Consider the following 14,310-nt stretch of genomic DNA (forward strand, 5'->3'; position numbering starts at 1 on the left):
TGAGTTTTAAAATATGTCAACAGGACCCAGTGAAGCAGGACTGGTCACCCCAATAAAATATTGACAAATTAGTCAAGACACTATCTAGGGACCTAAGATTAATTCTGTCTTGGATGAGGTAATAACCCCAAAAGAACAACAGCAAAAGAAACATTTTTATAACACCTTAAGCTTTGTAAAGGGCATTACAGATGTTCCCACATTTGGTCCTTAAAACAACCTTGACTTGCCCAGGGTTACACAGCTTGCAAGTGTCAAGTGTCTGATGCTGGATTTGAACTCAGGTCCTCCTGAATCCAGGGCTGGTGCTTTATCCACTGCACCACCTAGCTGCCCTGACTGTGCTCATTTTATATACAGGTAAACAGGTTGAGAATTTTGTCTGGAGGCTAAATTTGATCAGGTCACCCTCAGTCCAAGTCCATCACTCCTCCCAATACAACAACTTTCAAAAAAGTCAACTTGTAATAAAACATAAGAGTAGACAAGAAAAAATAATGTAGTTCATTTGAAAGTTATTTCTACTTGGCTCTGGAATGTGTGTTATTTCTTTTCTTAGGATCTCTTTGTTTCTATAGTACACACAAGCAGGGTGGGCTGGTGGTGTGTCTGGAGGCCAGCTGGATGATAAGAGGAATGGCTAGCTACAAATAAAAGCTAGCTGCAGATAATACACAAAATGACTAGCAAAGTTATTATCATGCTGTAATGGGATTAGCATCATATTTGGGGATAAAATCTGGGTTCAGATTCCTGCTCTAATTCTTTGTAACTATGGGATGTGAGAAAAGATAGATGACTCCTGTGAGTATTAGTTTCCTCACCTGTATGATGATATTGCCATAATTTACATTATAGACTTATTATGAGCAATGAGTCTGTCAACCTTCAAGTGTAATATGAACGAATATATTATGGTCTCTTTTCCTCAGGTTCAAGTCTTGTCTTTCACTTTTTCCTTCCCTCGTCCCTTTGCTGTTCCTTTGGTTCCCCCAATTCCATCCCATCTCTTCCCATCCCAATCCAATGCCTCAAGCACCTGCATTCCAAAACGAGGTGGCAGTCCATGTGGGAAAACAGTCTTCAGTTCCTCCAGGGGAATGCTGTAGTGTTGAGACAGGTGCTGCTCCCCATGCTTGGCCTGGGGAAGCAAAATGTGAACATTCAGGATCAACAGTGGATGGAAAAATGGGTTGTATTTATTCACCAGACAAGTTTCTGGAGAAGTGGGGAAAGGTCTGCTGCACCACGGTGGGAAAACAAATTTCTGAGAGTTAGAGCAGGTATCCTGGACTGTATGAGTAAAGACATTGTGGTCAAACACAAAGTGTATTGGTCAGTGGTGGTCTGAATGATGAAGCTAGTAGCCCAGCAACACAAACCCTACACGTGGGGTACTTTTGCCATCTGGATTCTTCTGTGCTGAGTAGAGAGATAGATGCTCTAGTCATGTGACAAGATCATCTGCATGCTGCTGTTTCCATAGAAACCCCAGAGGAATCAGCAGAGAAAGGGATTCCAATTACTGAGGAAGCTGAAAGGCACCTTTAAAGACTTTGTTCATCTTACTTCATTTTCTACATATGAGAAAGGTGAGGAGACTGAAAGCATGAAAAACATGGATTCTAGAAAGGTCATATTTTGGAGGATGGATTTGTTTCTTCTTTATATTCTCTAGGAAAAGATAGTCTGGGTGGAATGGAGCAGGGAAGAAGAAATGCTGTTGAATGCCAAGTTTTTCACATTTAAGCAGAGACCACACAGTTCATTTTATTTATGAGCAACAATACAAGAGGAGGGAGAAAGAAGAGATCAATATTTACTCTCATGGGACCTGAACCAGAAATGCATCACACAGGATCACCACAGGTATAGCTCTGTCAACCTTCCCTGAATGGTTTTGGGCCTCACATCGATTCAATCTGATTCCCTCTCCAAAGAGCTCTGTCCTGGTAGCATTATAGAGGAGGGGAAAAAGATACTGGTCAGAGGATAAGGAAATCTAGATTTTTTCCCTTGTCTTCCACATGACCCCAGGCAGGGCATTTAACTTCCCTGGGCTTCAGTTTTCCCATATGCACAATGAGAATAATCTTATCCTTTAGTGGAACTTAAGTCAACAAGAATTTACTGCATTCCATTACAGAGACCTGTGTCTGGCACCAAAGGACACGAGTTAAATTTTTATATCTGCAACTCACTGCCTGTATGACTTCAGACACATTGCTTTGACTCTCTTAGTCTCAATTTCTTCAGGTATAAAATGAAGTGGTTGGGCTAGATATTCTGCACAATGAGACTAAATCAGAAATGTAGAGGAGACTCACCAGGTCACTTTCCTGAGTTCGAGAAATGGCCCTGGAACCTGGAACCTGGGCATCCAGACTGACAGCAATGCTTTGTGATGTCCTGGTGCCCACATGCAGAAAGCGTCCTGGGTCCAATTGTAAAGGAAATTAACCAGTTTAACCAATTAACCAGCCACAATATGGCCACCATCAAACATTTATGACTGCCATGAGGTCAGGGAGCTGGACTGGCAACATGTTACCATGGTGAAAATTATGTTTGAAGTGATTGGGAAAAGGCTCTGCTCTTATTTGTATTTCTTCTGTAAGTTTCCCTCACTTTCTTTGATTCATTCCAATCCGTGTGCTGCTATTTCAGGTTTGAGTCTTGTACCTAAATAAGGGATCCCATTAAGAATAACTCAGGAGCAAAGTATAGCCTACAGTGATGAATGGTGTCTACAACTATGCAATTTGGAGCTGTCTAGTAATCCATAATCACCTCAATTATCAGGGATTAGTGGAATGTCCCCCACTATTTGATATTTATAATTATACTCCCTGCATTGAATTTCTTGCTAGCTGTGCCCTAGCATAAAGAATCTTTCATTAAAACCATTCAATAAAGGAATATCTGATGCACCCAGCTAAGTGAATAAAAACTACTCTGCAGGAAACTCACTCTAGAATATGCTGAACATTTTATTGGAAGAGGCAGAAAGGGAGTAGACTTCAGGCAGCAAGTTTCAAGGAAAAGGACAAAAAGAAAACCTTTTCCTTGAAGTCAAAGAGAACAGTTATGTTCCAGCAATACACTTCAAAAGTGACAGTGGATGTAAGCTGACAAAAACTCAAACAAAAAAAAATCAAAGATAATCTAATCCTAAAGATAAAGTGGGTCATAGAACAAATCATAAAAACAATCAATAATTTCATTAAAGAGAAAGACAAGACAATGAGACAACATACCAAAATTTATAGGAAGCTACCAAAGCAGTACTTAGGGGAAAATATATGCCTCTAAATATTTATAACAATAAAAAATAGCGAAAGAACAGATCAATGAACTTTGGGCAAGAAATTTAAAAACCTAAAAGGAACAAATTAAAAATACCGAATTACATATCAAATTGGAGATTCTGAAAAATCAAAGGAGAGATGAATAAAACAGAAAGTAAGAAACCCACTGAACTAAACAAAAGTAGAAGGTGGTTTTATGGGGGGAAAAAACCCAACCCAATAAAATGGATAAACTATTGGTTAACTTTAAAAGGAAAGAAGAAAATCAAACTCCTAGTATAAAAAATGGAAAGGGTGAATTCGCCACTAATGAAGAAGAAATTAAAGCAACGATTAGGAAGTATTTTGAAAAATTATATGCCAATAGATTTGACAATCTAAGCAAAATGGTTATTTCCAAAAATATTAAATTTTTTTTTTTTTAGTGAGGCAATTGGGGTTAAGTGACTTGCCCAGGGTCACACAGCCAGTAAGTGTCAAGTGTCTGAGGCTGGATTTGAACTCAGGTCTTCCTGACTCCAGGACCGGTGTTCTATCCACTGTGCCACCTAGCTGTCCCCCAAAATATTAATTACTGAGATTAACAAAACTGGAAATAGAATTCTTAAGGAACCTATCTTAAAAGAAGAAATTGAACATTAATGAACTAAGTCCTGAAGACTAAGTCCCCAGAGCCAGATGCATTCACAAGTTAATTCTACCAAACATTTAAAGAGCAATTAATCCCAATACTACAGGTCAAAGAACATATCACAACCAACCAATAATTTATTTTAAGAGAATGACAGTGAGAAAACATACCAAAATTTATGGGAAGCAGCCAAAGCAGTACTAATTATTCAGTGCCATACTAGACTACCAAAAATTATTTCATAGAAATAGGACAGGGGTAGCTAGGTGGCGCAGTGGATAGAGCACTGGCCCTGGAGTCAGGAGGACCTGAGTTCAAATCCGGCCTCAGACACTTAACACTTACTAGCTGTGTGGCCCTGGGCAAGTCACTTGACCACAATTGCCTCACTAAAAAAAAAAAAAAAAGAAAAAAGAAAAAAAAGAAATAGGACAAAAAATAAAGAATATCAAGGAAATTAAATTTTTTTTTAAAAGGGATGGAAGGTAGCCTAGATATACCAGATCTCAAAGTATATTATGAAGTGGTAATCAAAACAATCTGGTACTAGCTAAGAAATAAAGTGGCAAATCAGCGGAATAGATAAGTTATACAATACCTAGCAGTAAATGACCATAGTATTTAGTGCATTGGGCATAACTCACCATTTGACCAAAACTTCTGGAAAACAGTATGGCAGAAACCAGGTATAGAGCAATACCTCACCTTGTATACCAAGATAAGGTCAAAATGGGTATATGACTTGAGGCATAAAGAGAGATACCATAAATAAATTAGGGAAGGATGGAAGAGTTTACCTGTCAGATCTATGCATAAGGAAAGAATTTAGGTTCAAACAAGAGAGAAAGAACATTGTGAAATGTAATATAGCTAACTGTGATTATATTAAATGAAAATATTTTTACAGAAATAAAATCAATGCAATCAAGATTAGAAGGAAAGCAAAAAACTGAAAAATTTTTTACAGCAGTATCTCTGATAAAGGCTTTATTTCTGAAATAGAGAATTGAGTCAAATTTATAAGATTACAAGTCATCTCAACTGCTAAGTGGTCAAAGATATGAACAGGCAGTTTTTAAACAAAGTATATAGTCACGTGAAAAATGCTCTAAATCACTATTGATTATAGAGAAATGTAAATTAAAACAACTCTCAAGAACCACCTCATACCTATCAGATTAATATGACAAAAAGGGAAAACTACAAATGTTGAAGGGGATGTGGGAAAACTGGGATGCACTGCTGGTGGAGTTATGAATTGACCCAGTCAATTTGGAACTATGCCTAATGGGCTATTAATCTCCATATACATTCAGGAATACTACTTTTAGGTCTCTATCCCAAAGAGATCAAAATAAAGGGAAAAGGACTCATTTGCACAAGGGTAGTTACAAGAGCTCTTTTTGTGGTGGCAAAGAATTGGAAATTAAAGGGATGCCCATGAATTGGGAATGGATGAACAAGTTGTGGTATATGATTTGAAAGGAATGGAACAGGGGCAGCTAGGTGGTTCAGTGGATAGAGAACAGGCCCTGGAGTCAGGAGGACCTGAGTTCAAATCCAGTCTCAGACACTAGCTGTGTGACCCTGGGCAAGTCACTTAACTCCAACTGCCTCACTTTAAAAAAAAAAAAGGAAGGAAGGAAGGAATGAAGAAAGGAATGGAATAGAATACTGTTGTGCTATAAGAAATAATAAGTGCGGGGGGGTGTGGAGCCAAGATGGCAGAGAGTAGCCAGGAAATCGCTTAAGTTCTCCTTCTGTTCCCTCAAAAAGAACATTAAATCAAGCCTCTAGATGGTTCTGAAACTACAGAATTGCAGAGTGGATTAAAAACCAGAACCCTACAATATGCTGTTTACAAGAAACACATTTGAAGCAGAGAGATATGCACAGAGTAAAGGTAAAAGGCTGGAGCAAAATATATTATGCTTCAGCTAAAGTCAAAAAAAGCAGGGGTAGCAATCCTCATCTCAGACGAAGCAAAGGCAAAACTAGAACTAATTAAAAGAGATAAGGAAGGAAACTACATCTTGCTAAAAGGTACTATAGATAATGAAGGAATATCAATATTAAACATATATGTGCCAAGTGGTATAACATCCAAATTCTTAGAGGAGAAGTTAAATGAGTTACAAGAGGAAATAGATAGTAATACTATACTAGAGGGGAATATGAATCTTCCCCTCTCAGAATTAGATAAATCTAGCCACAAAATAAATGAGGAGTTAAAGAGGTGAATAGAATACTAGAAAAGTTAGACATGATAGATGTCTGGAGAAAACTGAATGGGGATAGAAAGGAATATACTTTTTTCTCAGCAGTACATGGTACATTTTCAAAAACTGACCGTGTATTAGGGCACAAAAACCTCTCATAGTCAAATGTAGAAAGTCAGAAATAGTAAGTGCATCCTTCTCAGATCATGATGCAATAAAAATTACATGTAATAAAGAGCCAGGGAAAGGTAGACTGAAAGCTCTGTGCATTTAATGTCTTTGCTCTGCCGTCTTGGCTCCGACCCTCCATTACATTCAGATACCACAATTTGTTTCGAGCCATTCCTGGATTGATGGGCAATCCCATAATTTCCAATTCTTTGCCACCACAAAAAGAGTTGCTATGAATATTTTTTACATGTGAGCCCTTTTCCCTTTTTAATGATTTCTTTGGGACATAGACCTAGTAGTGGTATTGCTGGGTCAAAGGGTATTGACCATTTTATACCTCTTTGGGCATAGTTCCGAATTCTTCTCCAGAATGGTTGGATCAGTTCACAGCTCCACAATGCATTAGTGTTCCAATTTTCCCCACATCTTCTCCAATATTTTTCATTTTCCTTTTCTGTCATATTAGCTAATCTGAGAGGAATAGATGGTACTTCAAAGCTGTTTTCATTTGCATTTCTCTAATCAATAGTGATTTAGAGCATTTTTTTATGTGACTATAGATAGCTTTAATTTCTTCATCTGAAAATTGCCCGTTCATATATTCTTTGACCATCTATCAATTAAAGAATGATTTACATCTTATAATTTGACTCATTTCTCTATATACTTGAGCAATGAGGCCTTTATAAAAAACACTGGCTTAAAAAATTGCTTGTAGCTTTCTGCTTTCCTTCTACTCTTGGTTGCATTGGTTTTGTTTGTGCAAACCCTTTTAAATTTAATGTAATCAAAAGTATCCACTTTAAATTTCATAATGTTCTATCTCTTATTCTTTCATAAATTCTTCCCTTCTTCATAGATCTGACAGGTAAATTAATCTTTGCTCTCCTAATTTGCTTACGGTATCACCCTTTATGTCTAAATCATGTATGCATTTTTTTTTTTTTTAGGCAATGGGGGTTAAGTGACTTGCCCACAGTCACACAGCTAGTAAGTGTCAAGTGTCTGAGGCCGGATTTGAACTCAGGTACTCCTGAATCCAGAGCCGGTGCTTTAACCACTGCGCCATCTAGCTGCCTCTTCATGTATGCATTTTGACCATATCTTTGGTATATTGTGTGAGATGTTGGTCTAGACTTAGTTTCTGCCACATTATTCTCCAGTTTTCTCAGCAGTTTTTTCAAATAGTGAGTTCTTATCCCAGAAGTTGGAGTCTTTGGGTTTAATAATTTTCTTTAAAATATTATTTTCATGTGTCACATGCTCTTCCTCAGATAAGCCCTCAGTTCCCATTGGCTTCACTCATTCTGGACTTCTTTCTCCATACCCCCCCAGAGTTCTCCAGGTTTCTTTTGCATGTTGTCTCTTCTATTTGAATGTAACCTGCTTAAGGACAGGGATTATTTTTCTTTTTTTTGTATTTGTATCCCCAACACTTAGCACAGTGTTCCACATAAATGTTCCTTATGTTTCCACATAAATGTTCCTTGTCTATTGACTAACAAGAGCCCACTGTAGGGCTCCTTTTCTATCGTATCAACTGATACTCTACTTCTCTAGCCTTCAGCTGGTTACTTCTTAATAAGATCCTTCCTCTAAATTCTACCCTGATTTTACTATATTTGCTGTATGTAGCTTAATCATTCCTGTCTTAGTATCACTGTTCATGTTGTTCTTCATGCTTCCTCTCCACTTTCGTTTCTTTTCCTAATCCATGCCAAGTGGCAGTTGAATTAAAGAAGTCTTCCCCACTGAACTTCCCTATCCCAATGACTCCTTCCCTACTTTTGCCCTTTATACTCTAGTGTAGTTTATCCTGTTATCACATAAAGCAATACATAAGCAGGTGCATCTGTCCTCTTAGTTCTATTAGAGACTTACCCATCCCTACAAAACAGCCCTCCTTTCCTTTCTTTTCTCCTGAAATGGGAGACACAGAGAGGGAACAGATGAAGGATTCAGGAAAATTACTAACGACCAGCATGCATGCATAATGTAATAGCACTGGGAGGACATTTAATAGAGCTCTTTGCCAAAAGCAGAGAATCTAAATATTTCCAACTTGTTTTAATGAAAATTATCATCCAAAAGGAAGGTGAAATCATTGAGGGCAGTTTCTAGCCTCGATTCAATTGTCAATCAAAAGGAAAAATCATTTGTTTGGTTGGACCTTAGGTACATAAGAGAACAGTCAAGTGCTCTCTTTTGAGAGAGCAGATTTGAAAGTTTTCAGAGAAAAGACAGGTAGAATCCCTTGGCCTAAAATTCTACAGAGAAATCCAATTTAGGAGAAATATAAAGTTTTCAAGAATGAAATTCTCAAGATGAAAAGGAAAGTAATTCCAATGAAAAGGAAGGGAGAATGCAGGGAGGATATGTAAAAAGACTGATGTACACTAGAAAATTAAAGAAGGGATAACCTACAGAGATAAGTTGGTGCTGCTCAGTTTGCTTTACCCCTGGTTTTTCTGACAAGAAGCAATGGTTTCTAGATTAGAAATGAAGAGAAGAAAATATGACTAACAGAAATATAAACCAAAACATTCCTAATAGTATTTTGTGGTAGCAAAGGACTGGAAACAAAGTATGTGCACATCAGGTGGGTAATGACTGAAATAAACTATTATGATTACATGGTTATATTAATGTGTAGGTAGTAATTATGAAAGAGGAACTCAAAGAAACAGAGGATGATCTATACAAATTGATTCAGAGTAAAATAAATAGAACCAAAAGAAGATATAATAACTAAAACAATCTAAGTGAAAAGATCACTAAAAGCATACTGAGGGGGAACTAGGTGGTATAGTGGATAAAGCACTGGCCCTGGATTCAGGAGGACCTGAGTTCAAATCCGGCCTCAAATATTTGACATTTACTAGTTGTGTGACCTTGGGCTAGTCAATTAACCCTCAATGCCTTGCTACAAAAAAACCCAAACAAAACCAAAACAAAAACCAAATTGAATGTCAGTTTTTAGAGCCATGGGACATGTATTAGGAAAATAGCTCACAATTACAATCATACTATTCTTGTGGAAAAAAATATAGTGTGGTTTACATAATAATAATAATAGCTAACAATTATATAGTGCCTGCTATGTGCTAGGCACAGTGTAAGCACTTTATAATTATTATCTTATTTGATCCTCACCATAACCCCAGGAAATAGGTGCTATTATAATCATCTCCATTTTACAGATGAGGAAACTGAACTAGAGATTGCTGTTTGAGGTAAAATTTGAATTCAGGTCTTCCTGACTCCAGGCTCAGTGCTCTATCCATCGCACTACCAACTTTCCCCAACATGATGACAACATCTAGGCTGACTGGGAAATGGCAGAACAGCAAGAGCCAGTTAGTCATTAATGATTAGATGTTGGTTTCTAGTGTCTTGCCTCAGGAATTTCTGCTTGGTTTTGTTCCATTTGATATTTTAATGAACAATGTAGAAAAAGGTATACAGAAGACACAAAACACCCGGGAGAAGCTGGTGTTGTCTATCTCAAAATTTTGTCTGGGAGTATGGGCTACATGCCACAGTTTTCTACTTCATGAACTCAAAATTCACGCCATTATGATCAGCAGTATACTTTGGCTACCTTGTGGACTAAATAAGATTTTGTGAGCTGACACATTTATGATATCATTTATATGGACAAACGTATTCCAAACCTTAGTAACATAACCTGTTTTGTAAACTGCAGACGGTCTATACTGTACCCTGCCCCCTACATATACAATTACAAGACTCAAGGGGATAGGTCATCTTCTTTTGTATGTCACCAAAGCATTTGTGTGCAACAGCAACAGATATTTAAATTTTTAGAAGAATGAAAAAAAAAAAAGCAACATTAATGTATGGTGGGGTTTTTTTTGGTGAGGCAATTGGGGTAAAATGACTTGCCCAGGGTCACACAGCTAGAAAGCGTTAAGTGTCTGAGGCTGGATTTGAACTCAGGTCCTCCTGAATCTAGGGCCAATGCTCTATCCACTGTGCCACCTAGTTGCCCTGTCATTAATGTATGTTTACAAAAGTATTATATAATCGTTAAAATCCTAGATTCAGTTATTTTGGGAACTCGCTTACTTGCACTTTAAACTGGTATCTGTTCTCTGAAAACCACCAGCAAAGATTCTAAGTTTGCTGAGGTTCATTTCTTCTTTAGCTACCCACAGCATTTTGCAGTGGGTGTTTGCATACAATGGATGCTCAAATAATGTAACTGGCAGACAAGAAATCATGAAGCAGCTATATTTATTGTACTTCACTGGCTATTGAAACGATGACATTTTTCCTCAAATTTGGCCTAAATGGGGGTAAAAACTGTGGTAGAAAAACTTAATATAGGGAGCACAAGAGAAAAAAACATTCAGTTAAGCTTCTTTATTTTTTTTTGAGGGGCAATGAGGGTTAAGTGACTTGCCCAGGGTCACACAGCTAGTAAGCATCAAGTGTCTGAGGCAGGATTTGAACTCAGGTACTCCTGAATCCAGGGCCAGTGCTTTATCCACTGCACCACCTAGCTGCCCCCTAGTTAAGCTTCTTTAAATGGCAACAGTAACACTTGAAAAACCAGAGAGATTCTGAAGGGCCACAGGGTGGTGCTATTTCTACAGTAATCCCATGACCATCAGTCATGCCCTTCTTCAGGAAATCAAAGGCTAGGAAATAGGTTTTTTACTTCTTACAGGTTTATGTGTGAAATACAGCATCACTCAGTTGGTTGCCTGTTTCCAGGGGAAACAACCAGCTGCACCACTGCTTTGCAGTTCCAGAACGCAGATGCTGAGCAGCATTCCTGAGTCAATTAAGTAGAGGTCACCCTGAACTAAGTAATAAAAACCAACATCCTTTCACTGACATGTCATGGCCAGGGGCCTCTCAGAACCCAGGACTTTAATCTAACTACTTCTTGCCTTAATTCTGTAGGGCTCAACAGGCTTTGTTGCATTAAAAAACTAAGAATGCTACAAAGACTCCTTTTTAAAAAAAACCTCAATAGTGTGCTCTCAACAAGAGACTAGGCAACCACAGCTCAACACTGTTTCCTCTTCTCATGTGGCTTTACTCCTACTCAGCCAGCAGTATTCAAGAGGGGCTTGAATATACAATACTGTTAAGCTTGGAACCTATTTTTCTCAAGCACCACCACTCTACTCAAATGACTTGAACTTCCTGTAGGCTGAAATGGACAGAAATGGAATTCAGATCCCCTTTTGAGTCATTAAATGCTTGTTGTCATTTCATCATATTCATTCCCAAACACTCCATCCCGCCCCCCCCCCCCCAATCAGGGAGACAATCCTTCTGACAAAGAATAAGAAACAAGGAGGAAAGTTTTTCAGTAAAACCAACCAACCCATAAACTGTGTTTGACAATATGTGGATTATGCCAAACTCACAGGCCAGGGTTGGTCATTATAATCACATAGAAATGAGTTTCATTTTATTGTTCTTTCATTTATTGTGTTGGTTAGACTTACTGAACTGTTTTTTATCTCTCTCCCCCAAACCTCTATCTTTTGTTATGAGAAGGACAAGAGATACAACAGAAATGGAAGTTTTGTAAAAATAAAACAAAAACAAAGAATGTGCTCACTAGTCACTCTTATGAAAAGTGCTTGCTATGATTTTCTTCTAATTTTTAAAGATGTGATCATCTCTATTAATTTGTGTACTCATTTTAATTTATTATGGTATAATGACAGTAAGGCTTGTTTTCAATCCAATTTTTGCCTTCTTTCCATTTTCTACAGCAATTCTTGTGAAATATGGAGGTCTTCCTCAAGTAGTTTGCAATTTGGGGTTTATCTATTGCTTTGTTTCTGGATTTTGTTCATTTTAGCCTATTTCACTGATTTCTTTTTTTGGGGGGTGGGGTGGGGCACTGAGGGTTAAGTGACTTGCTCAGGGTCACACAGCTAGTGTCAAGTGGCTGAGGCTGGCTTTGAACTCAGGTCCTCCTGAATCCAGGGCCAGTGCTTTATCCACTGTGCCACCTAGCTGCCCCTGCCCCCCCAATGATCTCCTTTTCTATTTTTTAATCAGCACCAAATAGTTTTGATGGTTCATAGTTGTGGGTTCCAATTTTTATCTCACTTTTATTTCTTTAAAGTGTTTTGTAATTGTATTTATATTATGTTTTTAGTGTGTAAAGAATTAATTGTGGGGGCAGCTAGGTGGTGCAGTGGATAAAGTACCAGCCCTGGATTCAGGAGTACTTGAGTTCAAATCCAGCCTCAGACACTTGACACTTACTAGCTGTGTGACCCTGGCCAAGTCACTTAACCCTCACTGCCCCCCCCCCAACTTACATAAACAAACATTCATGCTATTTTGGATGCTGGACAAAAATTGCACTGAAACTTGGCAAAAGAATCATAAATCTGGTAAGACTCACCTTATGGCTCTTAGAGATCAGCTTTATCACCTTTCTCAGCATCATTCCTGAAAGGAAAAAAAAAGGTGAAATTTCATTGGAGCCAATTGACTGCTATTTTCCTCTACAATAAGTGGAATTTCTCTTAGTTTAACCTGGAAGACTGGCCCTGTGATCTTGGTAAATCCAAAAGAAGTGAATGTTGATATCAGTCATCATTCACTCTAAGATGAAAGCTAATTTCAAAGCTTTTTTTTTGGGGGGGGGGGAGGGAGCAAGGCAATGGGGGTTAAGTGACTTGCCCAGGGTCACACAGCTAGTGAGTGTCAAGTGTCTGAGGTTAGATTTGAACTCAGGTCCTCCTAATCCAGGGCCAATGCTTTATCCACTACACCACCTAGCTGCCCCCTGAAAGCTAATTTCTCCGTAGTTTAGAAGTGGATATTTTTAGACTCCCATAGTTGGAAGAAGACATCTAGCCTAATGTTCTAGGATACCTTCTAAACATCCATGAACAATGGAGAATTTATTACTTACAAAACAGATCATTCTAATTCTGAAATCTGCCTCCCTATGATTGATATTTATTAGTTCAAGTTTTATCCTCTGGATCTTATACTGAAAAAATTGAGGTGCCCCTGGAAAAGAAAGCCTCACTTGATAACTTATTCTTCATAAGATGCCACTGAGTTTTCAGTTTGAATGAGCTAAGGGAATTTTAGAATATATGAGTTTTAGCTTCAGAAAGTTCAAATGTAAAATAAGGTCAAAATGGGTACATGATTTAGACATAAGAGGTGATACCGTAAGTAAATTAAGAGAGGAAGGAATAGTCTACCTTTTAAATCTTTGGAAAGGAGAACAGTTTTTGACCAAACAAGAGATAGAGAATATTATGAAATGCAAAATGGATGATTTTGATTACATTAAATTAAAAAGGTTTTGTACAAACAGAAGCAATGCACCCAAAATTAGAAGGGATGCAGAAAGCTGGGAAACAAATTTTGTGGCTAGTACTTCTTTTTTTTTTTTTTAATTAATAAAGTATTTTATTTTTTTTTTCCCGTTATATGTAAAGATAGTTCTCAACTTTTGTTTATACAAGCTTTCCAATTTCAGATTTTTCTCCCTCCTCCCCTAGACAGCAGGGAATCTGATATAGGTTTTACATATATATATACACACACACACACACACACACACACACAATAACATTAAACATATTTCTGCATTAGTCATGTTATAGGAGAAAAATCAGAGCAATGAGAAAAAACCTCAAAATAGAAAAACATCAGCACCAAAAACAAAAGAAATAGTATGGTTCATTCAGCATCTACTCCACAGTTCTTTTTTTCCCCCCTGGATTTGGAGATCCTCTTCTATCGTGCGTTCCCTGGAACTCTTCTGTACCATTGCATTGGTGAGAAGAATATAGTCCGTCACAGTAGATCAAAACTCAATGTTGATGATACTGTGTACAATGTTCTTCTGGTTCTGCTCATCTCACTCATCATCAGCCCAAACAAGACCCTCCAGGTTTCTCTGAACTCCTCCTGCTCATCATTTCTTACAGCACAATAGTATTCCATTGTATTCATA

At 37.8% G+C, this 14,310-nt stretch overlaps 1 long non-coding RNA gene across 2 annotated transcripts in view; it reads right to left on the minus strand.

The window, feature by feature from the left end:
* Positions 1-997: 997 nt before the first annotated feature.
* LOC122754102 overlaps positions 998-14,310 on the minus strand; it is a 38,254-nt gene continuing 24,941 nt past the window's right edge. The window contains exons 2-4 of one of the 2 annotated variants that reach the window (XR_006356330.1): positions 12,733-12,779; positions 2,328-2,434; positions 998-1,141 (exon numbers count right to left, since the gene is read on the minus strand). This is a non-coding gene — a long non-coding RNA (uncharacterized LOC122754102). The remainder of the gene's footprint in view (positions 1,142-2,327; positions 2,435-12,732; positions 12,780-14,310) is intronic. The other variant, XR_006356329.1, reaches the window with a different exon arrangement.

Source organism: Dromiciops gliroides, chromosome 4 (assembly GCF_019393635.1).
Source record: "Dromiciops gliroides isolate mDroGli1 chromosome 4, mDroGli1.pri, whole genome shotgun sequence".
Lineage (NCBI taxonomy): Eukaryota > Metazoa > Chordata > Mammalia > Microbiotheria > Microbiotheriidae > Dromiciops > Dromiciops gliroides.